The 6792-nt window shown below is 38.7% G+C and overlaps 1 long non-coding RNA gene across 1 annotated transcript; it reads left to right on the top strand.

The window, feature by feature from the left end:
• The first annotated feature begins 1560 nt into the window (after positions 1 to 1560).
• On the top strand, positions 1561 to 2644 carry LOC116977754. The gene is made up of 2 exons (XR_004413296.1): positions 1561 to 2300; positions 2427 to 2644. It is a non-coding gene; the product is annotated as an uncharacterized LOC116977754 (long non-coding RNA).
• Positions 2645 to 6792: the final 4148 nt, after the last annotated feature.

The raw sequence follows: 6792 nt of genomic DNA, 5'->3' as shown, positions 1-6792 counted from the left end.
AAGATTTTCCTCATCTTAGTCTTAAATGGCTTACCTTTTATTCTTAAACTGTGACCCCTGGTTCTGAACTCCCCCAACATCGGGAACATTTTTCCTGCATCTTGCCTATCCAATCCTTTAATAATTTTACATGTTTCTATAAGATATCCTCTCATCCTTCCAAATTCCAGTGAATACTTTGTCACAATAAGTTGGTATGGCAGCAACAAAAAAAAAAGCTGCTGCAGGGATTCACCAGGTTGAGCATATGTGAGGAGAAGGAAGTTGTCGATGTTTTGGGTTGAGGTCCTGCATCAGCACCACTTTCCTTTCTCTCCATAGATGCTGCTGGATCTGCAGAATTCCTCCAACTGTTCCAGATTCCAGCAACGGCAGTCTCTTCAGTCTCAGTTGGTTTGGGTTGTGGGTAACAGACCAGAGATAGTCATACGTAGCAGTAAATTAAATCTCATTATTTTCCACCAACAGTAATTGTTGGAAAAACAATGGCTGTTTGTCCATGGTTCAGACTGAAACTAATTTGTAGGATAAACTCATTAGTATACTTTAAATAAATAGGTTTAGGTGAACTTCTACTTTACAGTTGACAATATTGAAAGTAAGCAACAACAATTCAGACACTTGCACTTTGAGTGTTCTATACAATCACTTTAAGGCATTATCCCACCTGAAAATAGTGTAAGATTAGTAATTTATATAAATTATGATTTATGTCTCCTTTTGCAATTTATCTGTTTCTTTCTGGAAAACTGATATGTAATTTCCAACAGAATCTGCAGAAATTTTAATTCTGATTGATAAAATACAATGCACAAAGTTAATTATGTCTGCCAGAAGAGTGAACATTTAATTTATTACATAGCGATCTTGTTCATCTCCACAATAAAAGTTCATGTTTAATTGTCATTTGCACAAGTACAGTGAGGTACAGGTACAATGACATTTTTTGCTTGCAACAGCATCACAGGCACATAGGATTAGGTTTAGATTTAGTTCTATTAGTGATGTGTACCGAGGAACAGTGAAAAGCTTTGTTTTGCATGCTATCCAGTCAGATCAGATACTACTGTTCATAAATATAATCGTCAAACTCAAGTACATTAGTTAGATCAAAGGGAAAGATGCAGTATGAGCTTGCAGTTACTTTGTAAAGAATATATAAACATTCTGAATTGAATTTATGATTGTACAGAAGCCACTTTTTTTTGTCTGGTTTAGTTTATTGTTCTGTGTGCAGAGGTACAATGAAAAGCTTTTTTGCGTGTTAACCAGACAGCGGAAAGACTATACATGATTACAATTGAGCCGCCCACTGTGTACAGATACATGATAACGGGAATGACGTTTAGTGCAATCAGTACAGTAAAGCTAGTCGAGCTAGTAATAGCTCAGGGCCATTCTCTAGTTGCTGATAGGATGGCTCAATTGCCTTATAACAGCTGGGAAGAAACTGTTCACGAATCTGAAGGGTCGCGACCCGAAACATCGCCCATTTCCTTCGCTCCATAGATGCTGCCTCACCCGAACATTATTCTATTTCTCCAGCATTTTTGTCTACCATGAATCTGGAGGTGTGCATTTTCAAACTTCTGTACCTCTTGCTTGGAGAGTGGGGAGAAGAGGGAGTGACTGGGGTGAATCACATCTTTGATTATGCAGATAGCCTTGCCCAGGCAGCATGAAGTGTAGATGGAGTCAATGGAAGGGAGGTTTGTTTGTGTGATAGTCTCAGCTGCTTCCTCAATTTTCTGCAATTTCTTGCGATCTTGCATGGAGATGTTACAAAACTATGCTGTGATGTATCCCGATAAAATTCTTTCTGCAGTGCATCTGTAGAAGTTGGTGAAAGTTGTTGGGGACATGCCAAACTTCCACAGCCTTCTAAGGCACTTGTGTACTTTCTTGGCCATTGTTTTGATATAGCTAGTCCAGGACAAGTTGCTGGTGATATTTAAATATGCACATTTTTTCACCAGGTCCATTATGAATCTTTGGTATTCTTGATCCAAGAGAGTTATTGAATATATCCAAGTCTTTTAGATATTGAGGGAATGGGGTTAGTGAAGAAAAATAGCACCAAGATAGAGGATTAGATACGCGGGGAGAAATAGCTTACTTCTCGTTCTATTTCTTCAATTTGTTAATTGAAAAATAATAAAGAACAATTTCACCAAGTGTCAGAGACAACATTATGCGGGAAAGATATTTCAATATTGGTGAACTTAGGAATGTTTTCCTGCAGGAGGTAACAATTGGAAGAGTTTAACAGAAGAACACCAATAATTTGTCCATCTCAGTTGGTACAGGTACAGGGTACTGAGTTGGATGATCAGTCATGATCATATTGAATGGCGGTGCAGGCTCGAAGGGCCGAATGGCCTACTCCTACACCTATTTTCTATGTCTATGTCTCTATATCTCAGTAGAGCGATCTATACTGCTGGTCTATACTGATCAGGAAGACCAGGGTTTTGAATTCTTTGGAGTTTATTTTTGAAATGCTGCATTTATTGGGGATTCAAATGCCACTATGCCAAGTTGTAAGATGGAATTTGATGATTTTTTGAGCTAGTACCAGTAAGGTAATCTTAAAAAGTTATAGTAAAAAAAAGCACTAACCAATTCACGACTGTTCGGTACAAAAGAAACTACCACCACAATACTATCTGAATTACATGTAATTCCAGTCACGCAACATATATATGATTTAATGCAGGGCAGTTATATGGAAACATAAATAAATCTAGTGTTAATTGGTTAATGCTGAAATCGTAATATCATAAAGGTTACACAGGTGCACAAACATTTGACAAATGGTGTGCAATGTGAGGACATGGGAGATTTTGAAAAATAGAAAAGCAGAATACTATTTACATGGTGACAGTCTACAAAATGGTGCAGTATAAAGGAATCTTGTGTGTCCTCCTACGTGAAAGATAGGAAGTTAGCAGGGAGGAATATTAAATAATTAGGAAGAGAAATGGAATATTGCCTATTATTGCAAAGAAAATAGTAAATAAAAGTGGATCTGAAGCTAACATCAGGTCAGCCAGGATTTTACTGAATTGTAAAGCAGACTCAAAGGACTCACTTCTAATGTTCCTGTGCTCAGGCATATCTGCACCCGTTGTCAAAACTCATCCAAGAGTGATAAATTCTAGGTACCAAAGGTCAATTCGGATCCTCAGAACTTTTGCAAGCAGATGTAATCGATGGCAGGTTATTTGGACATATAAAAATTGCATGTTATCAATATCAATTTAAGCTGCAAAGAATAGAATAATTTCAAATGTGTTTAAATTTCTTCAAAAGTCACTTGTCAAGATTGTATTATTCTTAAAACTACATTACAAAACATCATTTTTGGAGGCATTTAATATGGTTCAATGGTGCTTTTATTGTCACACGTGTGAAGTGCTAACACGATTACATTTATCTTACAAGCAATCCAGTTGAGTATTGTCATACCCCCCTTACCGATTATCAACGCTACAGAAATAGTCTACTGAGCCTGCATGCAAGAGGTGTCATGTTTTGGCACAATTTTCAAAGTCCATGCTCTAGTTCCTATGAGTGGTGCCTGTTCTAGTCAAGTTCCAGTCTGTTGCGGGCCTCCAGGCATCTCCTTCCTTGGATACCATGTCCCACTCCTCGACCGTCCACCTTTATTTCCTGGGGGTGCCTCCTGCAGCCATCCACGAGAGCGCACTAGACCAGACCCCAGTTCCCTCTCGTTCCTACTGGCCTTGCTACTCGCTCCTCGTCATTGGCTTCACCCTCCCAGTAACTTTAGTTAAGTTTAGTTTAGAGATACGGCGCGGAAACAGGCTATTCAGCCAACCGAGACTGCGCCGACCAGCGATCCTCGCACATTAACACTATCCTACACGCACTAAGGACAAATGACACCTATACCAAGCTAATTAACCTACAAACCTGTACGTCTTTGGAGTGTGGAAGGAACCCAAAGATCTAGGAGAAAACCCACGCAGTCATGGGGAGAACGTACAAACTCCATACAGACTGTGCCCGTAGTTGGGTTCGAACCTGGGTCTCCAGCGCTGTAAGGCAGCAACTCTACCGTTGCGCCACCCAAACTTGCCCTATTTAGCAACCACCCTAACTTGATCTTGCATTACCTGGGAAATTTCATACCAGATCAACTAAATCAGATAGAAAACTAACATTGTCTATCTGCTCATTCACAAGAATGGGATAGAGAATCTCAAAATATTTGAAAGAAATAACTCCTTAAAAATATACTCCAAATTGTTTAATTTTGAATAGGCCAACATATAAACAAAAGCCATGTAATTTTCAGCTGACATTAGGAAGCAAAATGATTCCTATGTTAACACTGTTCACGAAACAACATTTGCCAATTGTAGTTGGTTATGAAATGTGATTATGCTTTGGCCTGCATATTAATTTAAAATATTAAATGTCAGAGAGAGAGGGAGAGAGAGAGAGTGTGTGTTGGTGAAGGGCATAATGTGAACTTTAAATGGCTAATGGCTCCCCTCTGAGGATTAAAGTGCAGACAATAATAAACTACTACGGATGAGAAATTTACTTCGATTGAAGTTATGATCTTAAAACCTTAATTGTATAGGTTTTATTACTAGAGGCATCACTGTTCTGGATAGTGTATATTGCTCTGGACCCAATCCACACCAGCCCCCATGGTTGCACTAACCCTTTGTAACTGTGAGGCTCCCAATGACACTGAAGCTCCCTGCTGCAATCCTTGTCTGAATGGCAGCAAGGCTTCTTGCAGTGCAGACTGAGACCCCACCCACAGACTGCTCCTGTTGACTTCTCATACCTTGCGCTTCCTGAAGGCCATTTTATTATTTTCAAATATCTCCGATGATTAGAGGCATTTAGAAACAGTTGAAATAATGTGATTTTCAAATCTAAAAGTAAATACTAAAAAACAAAATTTATTTAAAAATGCAATTAACTATCATTACTTAAAATATTAATATTAATCAAAATAAAATAGAATTAAATAAACACACTTTGTTTCCCTTTTAATGAAGCTTAGCAGCCCATTTAAATGAAAGAGGACATGCAAAATGCTCCACTCTTACATTAGCTTAGAGATACCTCATGGAAACATGACCTTTGGCCCATGGAGTCCACGCTGACCATCGATCACCCATTCACACCTGTTCTATGTTATCCTACATTCTTATTCACTCCCTACACACTAGGGGACAATTTACAGAGCCAATTTACAGAGGCCAATTTATCTACAAACCCACATATCTATGGGAAGTTGGAGGAAACTGGAGCACCCAGAGGAAACCCACGCAGTCTCAGGGAGAACATGCAAACTTCATACAGGCAGCACTTGAGATCAGGATTGAACCTGGGTCTCTGTCGCTGTTAAGGGGCTGTCCAACTGCAGTCTTCTACACAGTCGAAGGAGGTCTTCAACATGACATTTAAAAAAACTCTCCTAAACTCTTCTAAACTCGCCAATTAGGTTGCCGCAGTGGGACAGTCCCTTTAATAATAATAATAATAATGGATGGGATTTTATAGCGCCTTTCTAATACTCAAGGCGCTTTACATCGCTTTACATAGCAGCTCTACCAGCTGCACCACTGTGCTGCCCTTGACTAGCATAAGATTGATGTACTGGATTTGAAATGTATCCAGCATTTGGCTCTCGATATTCTGAAATGCCCCAGTCAAATGATAAATGACTACCAGTGTCTTCTATAAATCTGTGTTGCAGAGCACATGTGTGAAACTTGGTATCTTGTTAGCACTCGGTAAGATTACTCAGTAATAAATCACTGAATAGAAATTTTAGTGAGATAATTTATTGAGGGAGAAGAATCCTAATTAATTAAAATTTATTAACAACATTGTTTTTTTTGATACCAGATTGATAATAAGGATAGTTTTATGATGGTTGTATTTAACACCACATTTAGCTATCCATAACTTTCAGACAAATATCTTAGTTCTTGTTAAAAGAACTGACAAAAATAAATCCTATATTCCACGAGATAAATAGCAGCTCCACAGTCGGGCTTCCTTACTAAATTACTTTACAAAAGAATGATACCAGTCATCTTTTGCCTTACTTTTATCCTTGACATAAATCCAACTTTTGTTGCAACGATATTCCCTTGCTATGCCTGCAAGTAATGCTATTTCTCTTTCTGCAATCAATTTTTATAATTTCTTATTTTTCTACTTGCTCTCCAGCTCTTTAGGGCTTTTACCATCTCCTTGGGAGAAAAATGGCCGTGTATGCTCCCAGCATGTCCTACAGGCATCCTTAAGCTTGCATCTCAATTTGTAAGGTAAAACAAGTGCTCAGATATTGGAATTGTACATGCCAGTTATAATGCCAAAAATTAAAGGATCCTACAGTGCAGAAAGAGCACATTTGCCCATCCTGCCTCTGCCGGCTCTTTGAAAGAGCTGTCCAGTTAGCCGCCCTTTCCCCTCTCTTTCCCCACAGCACTGCAGTACTTCATCTTCCAGATCGCTTCTATCTACTGCCTCTGCCTTTTATTCTTTGTTGTCTGTCTGCCTCACTAAGGGTTTCTTTGTATTTGCACCTCAGGCAGTTCCATGAAATAAATATTGTAAAGTAGTCAAGGTTATTGAAGCCAGTGTGACCACCTGGTGTGTGAGAGGCACCTAGACCCTCTGTACTCCACTCATTTATGTTCTCTTTTTATTTAATAACAGTCTGTCTTGGTTTTTTATTTAAGATTTGTCTTGACCATCTTTATTAACTTCATATGGTTCATCTTTCGCATTGAG

Source organism: Amblyraja radiata, chromosome 10, assembly GCF_010909765.2.
Source record: "Amblyraja radiata isolate CabotCenter1 chromosome 10, sAmbRad1.1.pri, whole genome shotgun sequence".
Taxonomy (NCBI): domain Eukaryota; kingdom Metazoa; phylum Chordata; class Chondrichthyes; order Rajiformes; family Rajidae; genus Amblyraja; species Amblyraja radiata.
This window is presented reverse-complemented; position numbering and strand designations above follow the sequence as displayed.